The sequence below is a fragment of the Rousettus aegyptiacus genome, unplaced genomic scaffold, assembly GCF_014176215.1.
Source record: "Rousettus aegyptiacus isolate mRouAeg1 unplaced genomic scaffold, mRouAeg1.p scaffold_m13_p_1, whole genome shotgun sequence".
Taxonomy (NCBI): Eukaryota; Metazoa; Chordata; class Mammalia; order Chiroptera; family Pteropodidae; genus Rousettus; species Rousettus aegyptiacus.
This window is the reverse complement of record NW_023416284.1, coordinates 68,878,970-68,902,237: the sequence shown is the minus strand read 5'-3', so window position 1 is coordinate 68,902,237 and position 23,268 is coordinate 68,878,970. Positions and strand designations below refer to the sequence as shown.

General features: G+C 37.1%; 1 protein-coding gene and 1 pseudogene across 1 annotated transcript in view; both read left to right on the top strand.

Annotated features, from left to right (window-relative positions):
• Positions 1 to 23,268, top strand: part of CDKAL1 (CDK5 regulatory subunit associated protein 1 like 1) — a 626,461-nt gene that overhangs the window by 571,564 nt on the left and 31,629 nt on the right. The window lies entirely within an intron of this gene.
• On the top strand, positions 7,678 to 7,796 carry LOC118606800 (annotated as a pseudogene).

Below are 23,268 nucleotides of genomic sequence, written 5' to 3'. Positions count from 1 at the left end.
ATTGGAAGTTCTAGTGAAAGCTATTAGCCAAGAAAAAGAAAGAAATGGCATCCAAATTGGAAAGGAAGAAGTAAAACTATATTTGCAGATGACATGATCCAATATAGAGAGGATCCCAAAGAATGCAGAAGAAAGCCACTAGAGTTAATAAACAAATTCAGCAAAGTTGTAGATGATAAGATCAACACACAAAAATCAGTTGCATTTCTATGTACCAACAATGAACAATCCAAAAAAAAATTTTTTTTCAGAAGGCAATTTTATTTACAATAGCATCTTAAAGAATACTGAGGGAATGACAGACTCATATGCTGAAAACTTAAAACATTGCTGAAAATAAATGTAAATATCTAAATAAATGAAAAGATATCTCATGTTCATGGATAGAAAGACTTAACATTGTTAAAATGTCAATACTGCCCAAAGCAAGCTTCAGATTCAAAACAATCCTTATCAAAACCAAAATGGGAAAACCGTCAAATTCATACAGAATTATATAAAGCCCCAAATAGCCAAAACAATCTTGAAAAAGAAGAATAAAGTTGAAAGACTCACAAATACTTCAAAACTTAAAGTAAGGCTGTGGTCATTAAAACAATATGGTACTGGCAGAAGAACAAACATAAAGACCAACAGAAAAGAATAGAGATTCTAGAAATAAATTCTCACATAGATGGTCATTTTATTTTTTTTAAGGATGTCAATATTATTTAATAGAGAAAATCAGCCTTTTCAACAAATGGTGTTGGGAAAACTGGATATCCTCATACAAAAAAAAATAAAGTCAGACCCTTATACCACACATGAAAATGAACTCAAAAGGGATAAAAGACCTAGATAAACTTAAGATAAAAGATTATAAATCTCTTAGAAGAAAACATTGGAGAAAATCTTTATGACATTGGACTTGGCAACAGTTTCATCCATGTGACACCAAAAGTACAGGCAACAAAAGGAAAATGAAAGTAAACAGGACTTCATTAAAATTAAGAACTTTTGTGCTTCGAAGGACATTAAGAAAGTAAAAAGACAACCGACATAATGGAAGAAAATATCTGCAATTCACATCTTCAACAAAGATTAATATCCAGAATATATACAGAACTCCTGTAACTCAACAACCAAAATGAAAACAACCCAATTAAAAATGTCTAAAGGACTTGAATAGACATTTCTTCAAAGATACACACATGGCCGATAAGCATGTGAAAGGATGTTCGACATCATTGGTCAAATGCAAATCAAATCACAATAAGATATTTATACCTATTAGGATGGCTTTCATCAAAAAAAAAAAAATCAGAAAGTAACAAAAATAACAAATGTTGATGAGGATGTAAAGAAGTTGGAACTCTTATACATTGTTAGTGGAAATGTAAAATGGTGCAACCACTGTGAAAAATATTTTGGTAATCCTTCAAAATTTAAACCTACCATATGACACAGCAATTTCACTCCTGTTTATATAGCCAAAAGAGTTGAAAGTAGGGACTCCAACAGATATCTGTATCCCATGCTCACAGCAGCATTATTCACAATAGCCAAAAAGGTTTAAACAACCCATCTTCATTGATGGATGAATGCATAAACAAAATGTAGTACATACATACAATGTAATATTACCCATCCTTAAAAAGGAGTGAAGTTTGATACATACTACAATGTAGATGAATTTTGAAAACATTAAGCTTAGTCGAACAAACACAGAAGGATATTATATACTATCACTGTATGAGGTACCCAGAATAGACAAATTCACCAAGACAGAAAGTAGAATAGAGGTTACCAGGAACTGAAGGAAGTAGGAAAATGGGAGTTATTTTTAATACGTATAGAGTGTCTGTTGGGTATGATGAAAAGATTTTATAGGTAGATACTGATGATGGTAGCACAACACTAAATGTATTTGATGTCACTAAATTAAATACTTTAAATGGTTAAAATTACAAATGTTATGTTATGCATATTTTACCAACATGAAAAAGGTATTATAGTATAAAAAAGTACATGCTGAATTTGAGGAACAGTGTATCTAGAGTAAAGGATCTGTAGGGAAGTGACTGGAAATTAGACTAAGAAATGAGCTCAGATCACATTGTGACAGGTTTTGATGCCATTCTAAGGAATCTAGACTTTCTTCAATTGTCAAGGAAGAACCACTGTAAGCTTCTAAAAAGGCTTCTAACTTTCGCAGGCTCTGAAGAGATTCCTGTCCAGAAAGATAAGCAGTGACAATGTGGAGGACACTTTCAGAAACATGAAATGTAATCACTTTCTCAGAGACCATGGAGCAGGGCTTAGGCAGAGTTAAATCTCTGCCCTTGGATTTGAGTTCTTTATCTCCTTCCAAGATTCTAAGTCTGTCCATTTCCAGGAGAGTTAGTAGCAAGCCTCTCAGTTTAGCTACTGGGTGGTGGTTCTTGTCATTGCTATTTCACACTAGGATTGCTGATACTGGAAGTTGGTTTGTTTTACAATTGTTGCTGTCATACATAACTAAAACAGAATGTGTGGATCCCGTTGTTATTTTAATTAAGAAAGTGCCTCACTAAGAGTCAGGCTCTTATTTTTGAGTTCAGCATCTTTGATCCTCAATCTTTGCTTTGGCACTTCCACAATTAGTAGTTTCTAGGGACCTAGCAACCCTCTATCCCTCCAGCACCTGCTACCTTCTCTGCTTATCAACTGTGATTAAAATGAGCAACTCATCTTTCCAGTTTTGATCTTCTGTATCTCAAATTCTGTTAATACACCTGTTCAGTTAAGAGTTCATATGTTCTATTTTCGTTGAAGGGATCTGAGTACTTAACAAAAAAAAACAACCCATGACAACTATCTTAGACCATCATCTTAGAGAACAGATGCTCCTGGTTTTTTGTTTCTAATTTTTTTTTAGCCAATATGATTTCTGTAACCTTATTTAGTATCATCATTTAAGATATAAAGGAAGGGGTTCTGCTGCCCTAGACACCAATTCATGATCCACTACCCTCAATTCTAAACTTCACAGGACAACTCAGAATTCCTGATTATTGGCTAATCAAAGTGTTAAAACTTGTCATGTCTACAAGACTAGAAAAAGCAGATTGTAATTTAGTCTCAACATCATGTTTTGAGCCTGAGTAAGTAAACCTGATTATAGTATAGTCTCTCACCCAGCAAACAATGGTGAATAGTCAATATCACGTCTCATTTGTTTCCATATTTGAGAGTAAAAGCAGAAGTCAAACAGAAAACAAACCAGAAGATGGAGCTTATGGAGTCTGGTCCCATCTAGAGGACATAAACGATCTTTTAAAAATCTATTTTTAAAAGAAGAAACATTCAGGGTGGGTTGGGTAGTTTTCTCATTTAAGAGAGTAATCTGGAAACCTCCAAAGGAGGGTTTGCTCTAGAGCTGTTGGCCTTGACCACTTCTCACTTTTCACGATTTTATGTTTTTCGCCTCTGATTCTCCAACAGTTTTTCTTTTCCCACATTCTTCCTACGTTTAGGATCTCTAACCCCATCCATGTAGAGTAAGATTCTCAAGCCTCCAATTCAGACCCCTCTTTTTCCCTCTTAACAGAACATCCTCCAAGATTTTTGAAGTTAGAAAGGTTGAAAGTTCTAAAGCAATCTTAGAAAAAGTAAAAGTTGGTTAGATGCCAGTCTGAAAAATTTAATCTTATCACACCAGTTTTGCCTTGGGCAATGAGAATTACACAAGCTACAAGAAAATTCAGTAGCTAGAAGTGTTGTACTTCATTCAGGTTGAAGAATATTTTTAATGCCTTTAGACATACAAATCAAAAGGAAAGTGGAGGGGAAAGCAATTTAACACCAGCTTTCCCTCACGCTATGTGGCAAAGTCAAGCTGTCTATCTGAGGAGCTGCAGTGACTCCAATTAATAGAAAAAGCAAAACCTGTGGCAACCCAACACTTAAGTTACAAATGTAAATTCCCAGAAAGTCACCACCAGCTGCATTCTGGTAATCAACCCTAAATAGCCTCTGTTTCTCTGTGATGTGCTAGGGAGTTTAAACTTTCTTGCAGTAATATCTGAAATTTGAGTTGAGATTTGAGTAGGTTGCATAGAAAGATTGCTGTTCTTCAACACTTAATAAAAAGGAATCAGTGTGTCTCTCCATTTCACCTGGAACCTGGTCTTATTTGAAAAGGCAGCAGTGGCAAGGCCTACAGGTTAGCCTAGAATTAGAGACCACGGAGTTGGACCCTCTTATTTTATAGATGGCAAAACCGAGGCTAGGAGGAGTTAAGTGCCTTGTCTAAGGCCAGCCCCCCTAGTTTGGAGCATTTCTAAACAAGGATCCCAAGTGTTTTCCCTGGTGCTGAGATGCTTTGGGGTGAAACTCTGGATTTAACCTGCATCCGGAACTGTATCACAAATCACTGCATCATCTGAGGTCCCCCTCACGGCGAAGACAGTGCCATGCAGCCCATTTCCAGAGGTGTCCCCCTGCTGCTGTCTCCATCGCCTGAGTTCTTAGTCCCAACCCCACAGAAAAGGCAGTGGTGTGTGCTGGGCTGAACTGACCCAGATCAACTTTTGTCTCTCCACAGGTATGGGGTTAGAAAAAGCTGTTACAAAGAGGAATTCATGTTTCTTACACTCCTGAGTTGATATACTCATTACGATTGTGTAATATTTTATAACATAGTGATCATATCTCTCAATTTTAGGCACCAGATCTGGAATCCCTCCCTTCTCCACTCCCAGAGCAGTGCAGACCTATTTTCCTTCCAAGATTGACCTAATGGCCCCATTGGCTCTCCGCTGGGTTCAATACCTTTGAGGGGGCCAGATTCCCTGCAGCCGCTCCAGACTGCCCAGTGCAGGTTACAGACCACCCGCGAGAGTCACTTACAGCTCCAAGAGCCAGAACTCTGCAGTATTTCAGGGGCTGGTTATCTCACTCTACAGTTCGGTTACCATAAATGTCACCTTTCATTCTATACAGCTTTCAATGATAAAGCATTCTAACTCATCCTCTATCAGCACTTAGTAGTTGGCTGGAGCTAGGAAGCGCCCTCTGAGGCAATGAGAGAGCATACCTAGGCCCCAGAAGTTGGAGTGCCTGTTTGATTGCTGGAGCAGGAATAGGAAGCCGGTGCCGAAATCCAGGAATGGAGATGGCAGCAGGACCTGGCATAGGGCAGAAATAAGGAGAAGGGTCCTGGATGACTACTTTGGAGGAAGCTGAAGTCATCGTAATTTGCAATTATCCGGTTTTGGAAATCATGTTTGAGGTTGGTTGAGTTGGCACAAGAACTAAAAAATAACTTTGATGCAGATAACCGGTAATAGTAATATCATAAATATAACATCATCGTCATCCTCTGCACCATCATAATAGCTACCGTTAACTAGAGCCAGGTACTTTCCCAAGCACTTTAAACATATTAGCTCATTTAATCCTCAAAATCACACTGAAGAAAGAACTATTATTCTAAATGAGGAAACTGAGGCATAAAGAAATGACTTATCAAAGGCCATTAGCTGATAAGATTTGGTCATTAGCCAAATTATAACCCAGGCAATGTGGTTCCAGACTTTACCCATTTGTTTTACTGCTCTCAAGCAAGAGGCTGTGGGGTCTGCAGTGTACATTAGCATGAGTTGGACAGGCAGACAAGTGAGTGGGCTGGTGGGTCGGGGGGGCCCAGCACATGCACTGAGTCCATGAACATAGCTATGTAGCTCAGGACTTAGGAGGTGCTAAATGTAATATGAGGGCACGGGGAGAAACAATCCCTCGTGGATTCTGGATGAAGACTTTTGAAAGGAAAAAACTTGGCATATGTTTGGTGAGTACTCTCTCTGTGCCAACAACTGCGCTTGGCATCGGCATTTTAAAAGTCAGCAAGATAGACCCTTTCTCTACTTTTGTGAAGCATGGGAGAACCATTGTAGCACAGCTACTTGAGGTAGAAAATCCAGGGAATTATCAGCACATGGGCAGGATATCTCAAGCAGATGAGGTAGTTTCACAGGGGCTTTTCACAGGAAGGAAGATCCCACCGAAGACTGAGACAAAGAATGCTAAGCATATCAAAAGGTGCAAGGGCAGGTGCCATGAGACCATGGGACAAACAAGGGGTTTAAACCAGCTTGCCGAAAGATGAGTGGATTTAGCCAGGTGCGAGGTGGGGTCAAGTTCTGGGGAGACGGGAGTTGAGGATTGGGGAGGGGTGCCCTACAAATCATCAAATGAGGAAACGCCCGAGTCTGAGTTTTCTCTAATGTCTAAGGCAATAAAAGCCATGCCACAGACCTTATTTTCCTAAGTAATTATATTTAGCCCCCTCACTTTCCTTTTCTCACCCTCCGTAGAAAAAAAAATAATTTCAGAACTACTTAATACTTGTCAGAACTTCCCCATCTTCAGAGGGTGGAAGGTAACAGGTCCTTCCCTTTGCAGATAATGCTCTCTGTCTCTAGATGTTTTGTAATCAGATGTGGTCGCTCCACAGTCTCTTTATTCCAAACATAGCCAGGAAGCAATTTCTCAGACAGTTTAACTTTGATAGCAGGCAATTTTAATCCGTTGTGAACATCAACCTGACATGGACTTGCTATCTTCATTATTTTAATTACTCTTTGGGGCCACTTTTCGCCCTCCCCTCCTTTTCAGGAAGGAACGAATAGAAATTGGCAGCTTTTAATCTTATCATGCCATGGACCAGATAATTTTTGGCTTAATAATGACATCATTTAGCTGCATACCTAAAGTAATGAAACTTGTTTGTGAAACTCTTTATCTTAACCAAGAAAAGAGAAAAAGTTACCTTTTTTGATGGGAGGTCACCCACCTCTGTCACACTGCTGTCTGTGCTGTTCTGAACAGCTGACAGTTTCTGCTAATTTGCTTTCGCTCCCCAGTTCAACTTCCCATATGGAAAGCTGGAGTGATTTTTGAATAACAGCAAGTAATATCTGATGTGGCAGCAACTGGCAACTCTGACATTGAGCTTGGCTGTGGCCATTACCCAGGGTTCCTCGCTTCTCCTTGAGAAGCAATTACAATTTCACAGGCTGGAATTAAAATTCCCTGTGGTATGCAATAGAGCAACTGACACTGTCAAAGTGATTTCAAGCTGCTAATCTCTTGCTGGGGTATGAGTGAAAATAGGGTTCCTCCTCTTGGAAACGAAGCTCTGACAACTTTAAAACTTGGACGCTCTGATATATTTTAATTCGCACTGAGGTCAGCAGGCACTGCTTCCTCCCAGCAAAACTTGTTATAGCACTAGATTGTGGAAGATGGGTGTTTTCAAAATGATGGAGGTGAACTTGGGTTCATTCCCAGACGGAAGAAGAAGTGTTCAGCCTGGGAATGAAAATAACAAAAACAGGCCCCGGCTCTTGTATGAACCAAATGAGGAGAGACAGAAATATGGACAACCTCTGAGGTCTAAGCTGGGGAGGGACACGAAGGGCGAATGCCCTTCATGGCAGATCTCCAATGTACTAAAATTTGGTCTGATCCTCCAAGGCTTTCCTGGAGATCCTCTTCTCACAACTCAGATGGGGCAATCCTCACTCTGCAAAGAACACAGAAGCAGTGTGCTGTAACGGAAAGCTCAGAGCTTTGGGCATTAGACCTGAATCAGATCCTGGCTTGTCTCAGCGAATGATTTTCCACAACAGAATTTAACCTCAAGACTCATTTTCCATCTACGGCCATGCCACCCTGAACTAGCCTGATCCCGCCTGATCTCTGAAGCTAAGCAGCATTGGGCCTGGTTAGTACTTGAATGGGAGACCACCTAGGAAGACCAGGTGCTGTAGGCATAAAAATATAAATACATACATACATACATAAAAATAAAAAGATAAAGGGTTGTAAGCTGACAAGGTCCCTGCAATCTGTGAGGTCAACCAAGAATTGCCTCACGTAAAAAAAAAAAAAAGAAGAAGAAGAAGAAGAAGAAAAGACTCACCTTCCTTCTGTCAAATGGGGCGCATAATATCTCCCTCGCAGGGTTATGATGGAGCAGGTGTGAAAAGTGCTCTTCACAGTGGCCTATTCATAGTATGTGCTGATTTAATATTAGCTGCCATTAACAAATAAAAAGGCTTTGTCCCATCATAAGGTTTCTCAAAGCTCATGATTTTTGTCACAGCCAAGTACCTTCGTATCATTGTTTTCTTAATAGTTTGCTTCCAGTCACTCATTTTAGAAACTTATTTTTGTCAATTTTAAAAGAAAACTTTATGTCACAAATGGAAAATCTGTATCACTTGCTATACATGGAAGGTTGCCATTTTAAAAATAAAAAATGAAAAATGTTAATAAATTCCACTTAGCATTGCTCGAAGAAGGCTTTGGGCTTGAGGCTTACAGGAGTCAGTTGAAAAACAAAACAAAAAAGAGGAGACAGAGAAATGGTAGTAGCAACACGGCCATACTTGCCCAGGCTGAGCCTTTTCCCTCAGCTGAGGGCCGAGTCCACCTTCCTCACGAGCTGCCCACTCTAGTCTGCATGCAGGGGCCTGATTAATTTCCATTAGATGGCCCATTCCATTTTCTGTAGCCTCTTTCTTACACTTGAAAGTAGAGAAAGACGTTATTTAGCAGAGAAGTGCGTCAAACCCTCTGAGTTTTTCTTTTACTTTACTCCCTGGACCCTGATATGACCGTACACGTGAAAACACATGGATAAATTCATTTTTCTTCTTTCTGGTGAAGAAACGTGCAGCACCTATGAATGAGAGCTGGCAATAATCCAGAAATATCCTTTCCACTCCTGGGTTTCTTAGTGGTCAGGGACCTTGTTGGGGCAGAGCCGAGAGACGCTTCATGCGAACCCTGGTTTCGTTCCCTCTGCCCTGATTGCTGGGCTCAGTGACACAGACCTGAACACTCAAAACTCTCATTAATTTGCACGTTGTTTAATTACACCCTACGTTAGTTTCACTCTGACCAGTTTTTCTGAGGAAAATTATAAAGCAGATCTTTTCTCTATAGCTACCAAATCAATCTGTGTGATTTTATCATCTTATTGTCCAGTTTAGAATTTTTCTTTTGAAAGGGATTTTCTATAATGTTCCCACTAAGCCCATGTTCATTTGTGAAATAACACTCTATTTCAGTTACATTTTTAAAACTGTATTTAATGAAAAGATTATCTACAGGCAAAAGGCCAAGGCTGGCTTTAGGGTGCCTACATCAGTATTTTGAGGGACAAAGGAGGATTCAGATGATAAGAAATTTAAATTTCTAAGGCACTCTTTCCATCCAGCTCATGTCGTCACCTCTTGGCATGCTCTAGAAGCTCACACGCTCCAAGTTACCAATGAAGACCAACCCCTTAGAATGTATCGTCTGCTCATTCTCAATCATATTGCCTACAATCTGACCCCAAGATAAATCTAGGGGGAAATAATTAGCAAAGGAATGGAAGTATTTATGACATGGAATGAAAATTAGATTAAGGAGGGGGGAAAAGATAATAAAATTGTCCTGTAAGAAGGCATACAAAGACAAGTTGTTGAAATGAATTAACAAATGAACTGCAATCCTTGGATTAATTTTTTAATGTAGGATTTATTATCACTTAACATCAGGCAGTGACTTGGCCCAGTGGTTTCCATGAGTACAGAAGGAGGACAGCTTTTATTTTTCAACTTTTTTTTGGCTGACTAAGTGTCAAGACAGTCCCTGGACTTCAAAGAGGGCTTATTGGTTTTGGGGAAGGCATATCTGCTGACAGTTATTGCCACCCTTACTCCACTGTCTGACGGATCTAATTGTTAACCAGAATAATGACGTCAATGATAACCTACAATGTATTAAAGTTTAGTCTGATTCTGTAGATTTAATTCAATTAAAACTTCAACAGGAGGTTTCCCTGAGTAAGGACTCCAGAACTAAGATAATATAATCGCACAAAAAATTCCCCTCCAAGGAATCAAAGAAGCTCCTGTGGACAAAATGTTAGTAGGCTTATAAAATATAGCATCCTAGAACTGTAAGGGGTCATTTGTTACCTTTTCCCTTGTTCATATACCATTTCCACAGGTCATGGAGATAACAGCTATGTTTAGAGCTGCAGTTCACCAATGCTCACAAGACAAACCCTGGCATCACATCTCAAAATCTTTCCTCCTGGTGGCTAGAATTTCACCTTTTATTTTTTTAATTAATCAATTTATTATTTTTAAATTCTATTTTTACTTTTATTTTTCCCCCTCCCCTCTCCTCTCTGGTAACTACTAGTCCATTATTCACATCCATGAGTCTCTGTTTGTTTGTCCTGTTCATTTATTGCTTTTAGTTTTATATCCCACATATAAGTGATATCATGTGGTTTTTCAGCTTTTTCTATCTGGCTTGTTTCGCTTAGTACGATTATTTCAAGGTCCATCCATGTTGTCGCAACTGGCAGTATTTCATCTCTTCTTATGGCTGAGTAATATTCCATTGTATATATGTACCACAGCTTCTTTAGCCAATCATCTATTGTAGGACACTTCGGTTGCTTCCATGTCCTGGCCACTGTGAATAATGCTGCTATGAACATCAGTGTGCCTATGTTTGTTTGAGTCCCTGTTTTCAACACTTTGTGGTCTATACATAGGAAAGGAATTGCCAGGTCATATGCTAATTCTATGTTTAACTTTTCGAAGAACCATCAAGCTGCTTTCCTGGAAGTCCACCTTTGGCAACTAATTCTGCTGGATTATGCATTTCCGTTCCCTTAGATCCTTTTAACAATTTGCTATAAAGATTTTCAAACATATTCAAATGCTTGGAGTACAACGACCTCCATGTACCTTATCTCCGATAGCCATCAGCCTTCTGCCACCTATTCATCTATTTCCCCCCACCTACTGCCCCACTTTTTAAGTTTTCCTGGAGCATTTTAAAGTAAATACCAGATATCATGTAATTCTGCCCCACTCCCCCCCCCAAAAACCTTAAGTATATAACTAACAATAGGGAGCAGCATCTTCTTATGTAATCCCCGTAACAAAATTAGCATTCATTCTCTAGTGTCAGTCAATACGTAGCCTATGTTTACATTTCCACAATTGTCTTAAAATACTGTCTTGTCTCAGATTTGTGTGAATCAGCATCCAAACAAGATTCATTGATTAGTGTGTATTGGAAGTGTCATTTAAGTTGGTTTTCATCTGTTTTCCTTTTATCGGTCATTGACTTGTGAAAGAAACCACGTCTTATAGAATGTCCTCATTCTGAAATAGACTAATTTTGCAATTCATCTTCTGTGAATGAATGCAGCATTGAACTGATGGAAAGCTTTAAAATCACTTTGGCGATAACGTTCAAATTACCAATGGAGATTTGCTTTAAATTGCAGTTCACCTCTCTGAGCAAAAAAATATATATATATTTTAATACGCTCTTAAAATTATTCAGATTCTCTAAAGTAACTTTCCTTAAACATTAGTTTCTGCATTTTATTGTCATAAGGAATAATACCGCCATTGGTATTTGCTACTACTGTCTAAATATGAATTTTTGAAAGGAGAATTATCTTTGAGGTCATTTAATTTCTTTAATATTCACTCTTTCACTTACTTTCTAAAGGGGTCAGAGGCTACTGGGTCTTTGTATCCTACCATTATCACTTTCTCTGGCATTTACATAGTAATGAATTTACTTTTTTTGTTCGTCATTAGCTTTTTCCTAAGAGGTTTCAATATCGGCAAATTTCTGATATCATGAGCCATGAAACATTAATTAAGAAAAAAGAGAAGCCATAAGTTGACTGCCCATTCACATGAGGAAAACACCAGGAGAGTGAGACCTAGGCTTACTGTCGTTCATGAAGACAGACCGGAAGTATCATTCTTACAGCTGTCAATCACTTTCTTTCTTCCTACTCTAGAATTGATTATAACCAGTCATATCCTATCTTAAAAGATTCAACAAAAAGAAATAATATAGATAAAGAGGAGATAAGGGAAAATATTGGAAACATGGGGGGAAATCCAATTGACTATTTAATTGCAATAATTGCTTTTGACAATTTTTCAAAGAATTTGAAATAACACATGGCAAGATGAGAAGAATATCTCAGCAATTCTCAGTTCTTGCCACTAGCTAGAACCAACATTTATGAAACAGCTCTGGGAAAACACATACTGTTTTTAATCAAAAGAGAGGAGAAAGAAACCAACATATGCTTTTTTCATTTCACCAGGCACCATGGAAGGTGCTTTCAGGAATCATGTCACTGAACATAATTAATAGTCTTTAGAGTATCAATATTTGGAAATAGTTCACTAATCTATACAAAGTTGAACCAGACCTGCTAATACTGAGACAAATTAAAGATGGGCATATTTTCTTTAAGGAAATCTCCAGGAATTCTTGATAAAATTTAGAGAAGAAACCTAGAAGTGGTGAGGAATTGAACTCCCATAATGAAATAATACTACTTAAAAAGACCCAACTTTTGAAAAGTCCCATATGTAATTAATCATTTTATCTGCATTCTTGAGTAACAACAAAACTGTCTTAAGCCAACTTACCACCTAGTGACCAGCTTAGGAAGTTGTTTAAAAACTATTCTTTCTCATTAAAATTTCTTTCCCACTAAGAAGAGGGTCCTGCTCCCGTCTTGGCATATCCAACTTTCCTCTTTTCTTTCTTCCAGATATCTATTTATGTCTACTAAGGATCTATTATGTCCTATGCTCTGTTAAGTCATTGAGGATGTGAAAGTGAGAGATACAATTTCATGCACATGACGCTAACAGTCTTTAACCAGAGAGGAAGCTCTGTAAACTACTATTTGAATGGCAAGGAAGAGGCAGTAGTGTTTAAAGAAAATGCTCTGTGCTCAAAAATGCTAGAAAAACAATGGTTTCACTTGTTTTCCATCTATCTATATTTTACATATGCTGACAATAAAGAGCACAGTCCTTAATTCTAGAGACATGAAGATAGATAAGCAGCCAAATTCGAGATAACTTCAAAAAGAGACGTAGAACTAACAAGTGATGAACCAAGAAGGGAAAAAAAAAAAAGAAAGAAAACTAACGGCATTTTCCAAGTAGGTTATCCCTAGAATATAAACGTTCTCTGCCATGATGCTTCTGACTCTTCTCACTTTGTTTTAAATTCACACCTTCTGCCTCGAATTCCTTGTTAACTTTTGCAACAGCTACCTTCTTCTATTAGCTTTATCTTATCCCTTTCTTCTTTGGGTGGTGTATCATTCAGTACAGGAAAAGAGGAGGGGAACTTAAACAAGTTAGGGGGTAATTGTGTCACATACAAGAAGTCTATAGATAGGCTGACAGGTTGGGGTTTCTATGCCTGCAGAAACCCAGATTTTTTCTAGCTTTTTACTCCAACTTTCTTAGTTTGTGGTGGTTACATCCTCTTCGTTGTGAGATGGCTGTCTAATCTCCAGCCTCCTATTTGTCTTTCAGGCAGGAATAAGGAGAAGGACAAAGGCCAAAAGCACCTCTAATTGAGTTGGCTCCTTTTAACGAGGTTTTATAGAATCCTCACTTTTAACTTCCACGTATATCTCATTAGTCAGAAATTTATCACATGTTAACCATACTTGCAAGAAGCTGGGAAATGTAGTGTTTTAAAGCTGGACACATTGTCACCAGAACAATATTGGTATTCTGTTTGTAAAGAAGAAAGAGAAACTTGCACATTGTGCAGGCAACTGGCAGTGGACGCCAAAACTGTGTCCACCCTAAGTCACTCAGTCCATCCAGGACTGACGTGACTGTCCTCTCACGTCATACGAGTACGTCCCTGATGTACACTATCTCCTTCATCCTTGTTTGATCCCATTGCTCAGGGCTGCATTAGGGCATGGCTCTGCCTATGGGAATCTCCTAGGGAACTGTAAAAATCCCACTGCCAGCTCACACCCCAGACCATTCCCATCAGAATCTCTAGCACGCTGGTTCTCAACTCTGGCTGCACAACGGAATCACCTGAGAAGTTTAAGAAATACTGATACCTGGTGCCACCTCCAGAGAACATGTCGTTGGTCTGAGTGAAGTCTGGGCATTAGGATTCTTAAAAGCTCCCCCAGATGATTCTAATATGTAGCAGTTTGGGAACCACTGTGCTATGAGTAAGACCCAGTCATCAGTAGTTTTTAATGCTAGCCCCCCAGGTGATTTCAATCTGTGAGCAAGACTGGGAACCATCGTCTCAAGACAGCCTCCTTTTTAGCAGAAAGCTTTGAGTGCTGGTTTGAGAGCATCTGTGGGTTGCCCTGCCTGTTCTTAACAGCTGGAATTTGGGTGTCTGTATCACTGGGCCCTGTAGACAAACTGCAGAGAGGCAGCTGTTCAGAGATAATGATGAAGAAAAGGAATAATTTAATCTCTACAGGCTTATAAAGATTTGTGAAGAACTTTGTGAGGAAATCTCCATGCTTCAACGTTTTTACACCTTCTATCCCTTGTCTGTGTGAGGGCCTTCTCAGCAGCTGGCTGAGATTTGCATGTTTAATTGTGGGCAGTGGGGTATGAGGGTGCCGTGGGTAGGCTGAGGGAAAGGGAGCGACCCCTCTGGATTTAATAAATTTTCTTCCCAGGGATGGTGTGCTGGGTGTGTTGTTCAAACTCTTACTAGGGATTTTGTTTTTAGCGAATCCTTGTCTGTGGTCATACTTTCCTGTTAATTCTAGAAGGCTAAGAGAGTGTATTATGTTTACAACCTGCCTTCTTAGAATTTAAAACAAGGTCAGAACAAATATGAGATTATTTTTTCCACTTTTTTATAATTAATAGCAATTAAAATTTTAATATTATTGCTACGTATATGTTTGAGCCAAATAATTTCATCTGTGGCAGAATGTATTGTTTCAGAGGATTTGTTAGCGATTTTTAAATGTTTTTAAAGCATTTTCAGAGCTTGACCACTGACCTAAAAGCTTGCCTTAGGGACAGGCTAAGCTCAGGCCACTTTTGGGAAACACAATCCATTCTATAGCAAATACAAAAGAGAGTAAAACTGGAGACTTACTGATAATTACTATGAAAGGAAGTTTTGCAATTGAGAACATAGATCTGGCTGTCAGCATCAAGTATAAAGAGGAGCTTCCTGGACAGTTTCCCCAAATTTTACCCTGACACACTCTATACGTGTTGGTCCTTCTTGGAATACATTCAAAGGTTTTAGAGATTGAAGTATCAAAATGAGTTTATTTAATAGATATCATTAAGAACCTATTTTGTACTGGTGCCATTCTAGACCCTTCCTGCACATTATCTAATTTTTATAACAGCTCATTTTACAGAAAAACAATTGAGACTTAGAGAAGTAAAGTGACTTGACTGAGGTCACATGGCTAGCAAGTGACAGAGCTGGGATTTAAAACCAGAGCAGAGACTGACTTTCAGGCCTATAGCTCTAGGGAACCAGCCCTTTGGAAAGGTTGACACGTGGCCATGTAGAATTGGTAGCTGTGCTTAAAAGCGATCAGAAGAAGTCTCTGAAAGAGGAGGCAGGACCTGCCAAGGAGTAGAAATGAGTCAGTTATCTGTCAAGTCCAGCTGCATCAAGTCTAAAAGTAGCCTGGAGTGTTTGGGACAAGTCCCCTCCTTTATCTGAATTTATGAAGAATTCGATAACCCCCTGTAAACTCCAATATTCATAGTATATGAGTTGAAAAGTAGTGGGTGACCAACTATTCCAACCCTCTTATTTTACAAATGAAAAACCAGAAGCCAAGAGGGATTCTCTGTCAGCCTTACAGTTTGATTGCATGTTCAGAAAACATCATAAATCTCTGCAGTTGTTCTGTGGTGACACTCAAAAGACTATTCTTGTCATTTTCAAATGGTGTTGGGTTTCGGATGTGGGACAGAAACCTGTGATTTACAAGCACGACTCTTCACATTATAACCTCTTTCAGATTTATCATTGGCTACTGAAAATTTAAGGTCACTGCGGTGTGAAAGAAGTGTTAAACTATACAGTTAATGGAAGTAGTTTGTGCTAAATTGGCTATCTGCGAGCGGCTTTATGAGCCATAAAAGTCAACATCTTTCTTTCATTACCTTTAAAGTCTGTTTATGTTAAAGATAAGCAAAGGCCCAGCTCAGGATACTCACAGGGAATTAGTGGGAGGGTCCAGCAGGAAGGAATAACAGGAAGTCTGATCATAACATAAATGACCAGACTGTTGAGAACGCAGCCTACAGACAGGAGACCTAGCACTTCGTTTATTTTTTTTGGAACTCACATGCCATGCTAATGTGGGGCCAGGCTTAACATGGAGGACAGTGAGGAAAGGACTTTGTGGCTGTGCTTCATTCTTCCTTAACCCCGTGTGGCTGAACAAACAGCTTTCCTTCTACAGAGGGCACATTACAGATGGGCATCATCAGCACCCAGACAAAATTGGAAAACGGGCTGGTTTCTATACTATACATATTTTCAGGGTCTTATTTGTAAGTCTTCAGTGTTTTTAGCCTTGCTCTCTGCTGAAGTCTGAATGTGGCCCCATAATTCATGTATTGCATCTTAACCTCAAACGGTGATGGTATTTGGAAGTAGAGCTTTTGGGCAGAGCCCTCATGAATGGGATTAGTGCTATTTTTTTCCAGCTTTATTGAGATAGAATCGACATATAACATTGTGTAACTTTAAAGTATACGACGTGATGATTCAATACATGTATGTATTGCAAAATATTTACCACAAAAAGGTTAGTTAACACATTTTTCACCTCATATAAATATCATTTTGTTGTTGTTATGATGAGAACATTAAAGCTCTAATAGCAACTTTCGAGCATACTATTCAGTATTGTCAACTATAGTTACCATGCTCAGTACAGTAGATCCCTGGAACTTATCCTCCTTATAACTGAAAGTTTGTACCTTTTGCCAGTATCTCCCCATTTTACTTAGCTAGCCCTCAGCGCCTAGCGATTACCATTCTACTCTCTATTTCTATGAGTTTCATGCTTTTAGAGTCCACTTGTGAATGAACATACAGCATTTATCTTTCTCTGTCTGACTGTAGGTTGTCTTTCCATTTTTATTGTTTCTTTTGCTATGAAGAAGCTTTTAGTTTGATGTAGTCCTGCTTATTTATTTTTGTTTTTGTTGCCATCACTGTAGGTGTTGTATCTTAAAATTCATTACCAAGATTAATATGGAGGAGCTTCTGTCACATGTTTTCCTCTAGGAGAGTTATGGTTTCAGGTCTTACATTCAAGTCTGTATCCATTTCAAGTTAATTTTTGTGAGTGGTGTAAGACAGGGGTCCAGTTTCATTCTTTTGCATGTGGTGTCCAGTTTTTTCACCACCATTTATTGAAGACACTGTCCTTTTCTCATTATATAATCTTGGCTCCCTAGTCTAATATTAGTTGACTATATAAGAATGGGTTTATTTATGAGCTCTCGATTTTATTCCATTGGTCTGTGTGTCTGTTTTTATTAGTACCATACTGTTTTGATGATTATACCTTAGTAGTATACTTTAAAATTTAAAAAATGTGATGCTTCTAGCTTTGTTCTTTCTCAAGATTGCTTTGGCTATTTGCAGTCTTTTGCGATTCCACACAAATTTTAGGACTTTTTAAAAATTTTTATGAAAAATGCCATTAGAATTTTAATAGAGATTTGATTAAATCTGTAGATGATTTTGAATAGTATGGACATTTTAAGAGTATTAATTCTTCTAATCCACTAACATGGCATAGTTTTCCATTTATTTATGTACGTCCTCTTCAATTTCTTTTATCAGTTTCTTATAGTTTTCAGTATATAAATCTTTTATTTCTTTGGTTAAGTTTATTCCTAAGTATTTTGTTGTTTTTGATGCTATTGGAAATTAGATTGTTTTCTTAATTTCTTTTTCAGATAGTTCATTGTAAATATACAGGAATGCAAATGATTTTTTTATGTTGCTTTTGTATCTTGCAGATATACGAAATTCCTTTATTAGGTCTAAAAGTTCTGTGGCGTCTTTAGGACTTTTTATAGACAAGATTATATTATCAGCAAACAGACCATTCTTACTTTCTGATTTGGATGGCTTTTATTACTTTGTTTTGCCTAATTGCCATGGAACGACTGCCAGTACTATGTTGAATAGGAATGTTGAGAGTGGCCAACCTTGTAATATTCCTGATATTAGAGAGAAAGCTTTCAACCTTTCACCGTTGAGAATGATGTTAGTTGTGGGTTTGTCATATATATCCTTTATTATGTTGAGACACGTTCCTTTTGTAGCCAATTTCTTGAGAGTTTTTATTATGAATAGATATTTAATTTTGTTAAATGCTTTTTCTACATCTATTGAGATGATCATATGACTTTTACCTTTTATTCTATTAATATACAATATCACATTTATTGGTTGATATATGTTGCACCATCCTTGCATTCCAGGGATAAATCCTACTTGATCATGGTATATGATCCTTTTAGTGTGGTGTTGAATTTGCTTTGCTAGTGCAATGTTGAGAATTTTTGCATCTATATTCATTCAGGGATATTTGCCTCTAGTTCGCTTTTCTTGTAGTATCCCAATCTTAGCTTTGGTATCAGGTAATACTGGCCTTGTAAAATGAGTTTGGTAGTGTTTCCTCATCTTCAGTATTTTGGAAGAGTTTGAAAAGAACTGATATTAATTCTTTTTTAAATGCTTGGTAGAATTTACTTGTGAAGCCGTCTGTTCCAGGCTTTTCTTTTGGGAGCAATTTTTGATTACATATTCAATCTCCATACTTGTTATTGGTCTGTTCAGATTTTCTATTCTTTCCGATTCAGACTTAGTAGGTTGTATGTTTCTAGGAATTTATCCATTTCCTTTAAGTTGTCCAATGTTTTGGTATATAATTGTTCATAGTAATGTTTTATGATCCTTTGTATTTCTATGCTATCAGTTGTAATTTTATTTATTCGATTATATTCTTTTATTCTTGATAAGTATAGCTAAAGTTTTATGAACTTTATATTTCCAAAAAAATTATTAGTTTTTTATCATTTCTATTTTTTTTGTATTCTCTATTTCATTTATTTCTGTTCTGATCTTTGCTGTCTACCTTCTCTGTTAACTTTGGGCTTAGTTTGTTCTTTTCTTTTTTTAATTATTTGAGGTGTAAAGTTAGATTGTTTATGTGAGATCTTCCTTTTTTTTGTAATGTAGGCATTTATCACTATAAACTTTCCTCAGCACTGCTTTTACTGCATCCTATAAGTTTGGGATGTTGAGTTTTCATTTTTGTTTGTTTCCTGATATTTTTTAAATTTCTCTTTTAATTTCATCTTTGACCCAGCAATTGTTCAGGAGTGTGTTCTTTAATATTCACATTTAAAAAAAAAAAAATTCCAGTTTTCCTTCTGTCATTTATTTCTAGTTTCATACCATTGTGGCTGGAAAAGATGTTTGGTATGACTTCAGTTTTTTTAAATTTTCTGAGACTGGTTTTGTGACCTAACATATGATCTAAGCTGGAGAATGTTCTGTGTGCATCTGAAAAGAATTGTATTCTGCTTGCTGTTGGATGGAATGTTCTATGTATGTCTGGTAGGTCCATTTGGTGTAAAATATAGTTCAAATCCAATGTTTCCTTATGGATTTTCTTTCTCAATACTATCATTGTTAAAGGTGAAGTATTGAAGTTCCCTATTATTTTTGCATTGTTGCAAAACATTACTCTCTTTAGATGTTAGTTTTCACTTAATATTTTTAGCTGCTTTGATGTTCGATGTGTATATATTTACAATAATTGTATTGCCTTGATGAATTGACCACTTTGTTATTATATAATGACCTTCTTTGTCCCTTGTACCAGTTTTACTTAAATAATAATTTGTCTGATATAACTATAGTTACCTCTGCTCTCTTTGGTTTCTATTTGCATACAATATCTTTTTCCATCCCCTCACTGTTAGCCTACATGTGTTCTTGAGGGTGAGGTGACTCTCTTATAGGCAACATATTTAAAATCAATTCAGCCATTCTGTGCCTTTTGATTAGAGAATTTAGTACATTTTCATTTAAAGTAATTACGACAGGCAAGGACTTAACTATTGCCATCTTATTAATTGTCTTGTGGATGTTTTATAGTTTTTGTTCTTTCCTTCCTTTCTTGGTATCTTCTTTTGTAAATTGATAATATTCCATAGTGGCATACTTTGATTCTCTCCTCTTTATCTTGTGTCTTTAACTTACTATAAGTATTTGTTTTCTGCTTATGCTGTGGCTTGCTTGAAACATGTTACAGATGCAACAGTCCATTTTAAACTGGTAACTTGAATTTGCATAAAAAACTCTATCCTTTTACTCACCTCACAATTTGTTTTTGACGTCACAGTTTACATTATTTTATATTGTATATTCATTAAGAAATTGTAGCAATAGCAATTTTTAATACTTTTTGTTTTTTAATTTTTACATTAGATTTAAATGGTTAACACACCCTTATATTACAGTCTTATAGTGTTCTGAATCTATTTACTTAACTTTACCAGTCTATTGTAAATGTTTATGTTTTTATGTTACTAGATACTGCTATTTTGTTTCAGCTTGAAGATTCCTTTCAGCATTTATTGTAAGGCAGGTCTGATGGTGATGAACTCCCTCAGCTTTTGTTTGTTAAGCAAAGTCCTTATCTCATCTTCATTTCTGAAAGATAACTTTACAAAGTAAAATATTCTTGGTTGGGAGGTTTTGTTTTTTATTCAACACTTAGAATGTATCATCCCACTCTCTCCTGGCTTGCAAAACTTTCTGCTGAGAAATTCACTGATAACCTTATGGGGTTCCCTAGTAAGAGAGAATTTTTTCTCTTGCTCCCTTTAATTTTTTTTTTTTGTCTTTGACTTTAGACAGTTTTATTATAATGTCTTATGAAGATGATTTTGTATTGAAATTTTGGGGTCACCTATTAGCTTCATAAACTTGGATGTCCTGTCCAAAGCTTCCCCTAAGTTTGGAGTTCTCAGCCATTATTTCTTTAAATAAGATTTTTATCTCTTTCTCTCTCTCTTCTTCTGCTGGGACTTCAGTGATACACAGATTGTCTCTCTTAATGGTATCCCATGTGTTCCATAGGCTTTCTTTATTCTTCATTCTTTTTTCTTTGTTCTTCTCTAACTGGATAATTCAAATGTTCTATCTTTGTGCTCACTGATTCTTTCTTCCACATGATTTAGTCTACTGACAATGTTCTCTATTGAATTCTTCAGTGAAGTCATTGTATACTTCAGCTCCAAACTTTCTGTTTGTCTTTTTAAAAAATGTCTTCTCTTTGTTAAACTTCTCATTTTGCTTTTGTATTGTTTTCCTAACTTCATTAGATTATTTAATCTGTGCTCTTTTGTAGTTCTCTGAACAAATTTGGAACAACTATCTTGAATTCTTTATTGGACAGTTCCTCTATCTCCATTTCTTTGGGATCAGTTACTGGAAGTTTCCTGTGGTCAAGTCATGTTCCTTTGGTCAAGTCATGTTTCCATGATTATTCACCAAAACACGATCATAAAAGCACCCTGTCCTTGAACTTCTAACCTTCATAACTCTGAGAAATAATTTTGTGTTCTTTATAAGCTACCCTGTCTGTGGTGTTTTGTGTTAGCAGCCTGAATGGACTAAGACATTCCTACTTCTCCTCTATGTGAATAGCATGCTAACTGAACCTGATGAGGTGTGGTTTGGACATTCACTTGCAGAGGGAATGAAATTTCTTTACTTTCCTGTTAAATTATTCATTTTCCCTTAGAAGCCTTCCACCTCAACAGGTAATTGGGGGAGAGGGAGAGAGTTATAGGAGAAAAGATAGGAAAATAGTTCCAATCCAGTCCAAACTAGTAATCTAGTAATAATGATATGCTAGCTAACATGTATCAAAAGTCAAGTATGTGCAAGATACTCTTCTAAGCATTTTATACATGTCAACTCATTTAATAATCATAACATAATTATATAGGTGCCACTATTAACCTCTAATTACAGATAAAGAAACTGAGGTACATAGAGATCATACGGTGAGTCCAAAGTCATGCATTGAGTAATTTGTGGAGTGGGATAGTTCCACTACTCCCCTCACTCTTTTTGAATGTGATGTCTAGGAAGATAGAGGGATGGGCTGTAGTGACAGAGAAGGGATTGGCCCCTATGTTTTTATGGTAACCTCTGTGTTCTCTCTGGTCTCTGCCATTGAGTTGTTGTTCTCGGGTGCTACCTGATCTAGGAACACCTGCAGAGCATACAAATGTGCTTTAGCCTTTCATCAGAAATTAAATACCATCTTTGGGCAAAGAAACAGAGACTACATGCATTCTTGATGATCAAACAAGAACAAAATTACTAGAAATTATTTCAACAACTTGCAGCGGGTTCCTTTGGAAGAAGCTCTGGCAGAAAAGGAGTGGCAGAGGAATCCCTTGAGAAGGACTGGTTTTACACTGCCAGGAATTTCTTCAAGGTCATGCATAATGAACAATTACATGGTGTAGTTTAGTTCTTAATGAGATATAAAAACATACAAAGAAAAGTACAAGGAGAATTTTACTACAAAAGAAGAATTAAACATTTAGCTTATCATTCGTATACCCAAAGGTGGAAGCAGCCCAAAAATCCATCAATGAATAAATGGATAAACAAAATGTGCTATATACAGTGGAATATTATTCAACCTTACAAAGCAAGGATATTCTGACACTTGCTACAACATGGATGAAACATGAAGACACTCTGACTATGCTAAATGACATTAAGGAGTTTGTCAAAGTTATTATTCCCTTAAGAGCATTATGCTAAGCCTGCTATAAGAAGACAGATATTATTATATGATTCCATTTATATGAGGTATGTAGAGTATTCATATTCATAGGGACAGAAAGTAGAATGGTGGGTCTCATGGATGAAGGGTGGGGAAAATAGTTGTTTGATGGGTACTGAGTTTCAGTTTTGCAACTTGAAAAAGTTCTGGAGATTGGTTTGTGACAATGTGATATACTTGACACTACTGAACTGTCTACTTAGAAATGGTTAAGATCATAAATTTTATGTTATATATATTTTACCACAATTAAAAATAAAAAATATTTAATTTGTCGATCCAAAATATGCAATAAGATTTCAAAATGTGCCATTAAGATTGCAGTGACTTGTTACTATGGTGAAAGAAAATGCCTCCTAAAGTATCTTTGTAGTTCCTTTTCCTCAAACCACTTAAGTTCAGTTAAATTGTAAAGCATATTTCATACCGCTCAGTATTCTCTCCCAAGAACTTTTCTCTAACCAGTAATCATCTCAGCTTTCTTGACAAATTGAAACATCCTTATT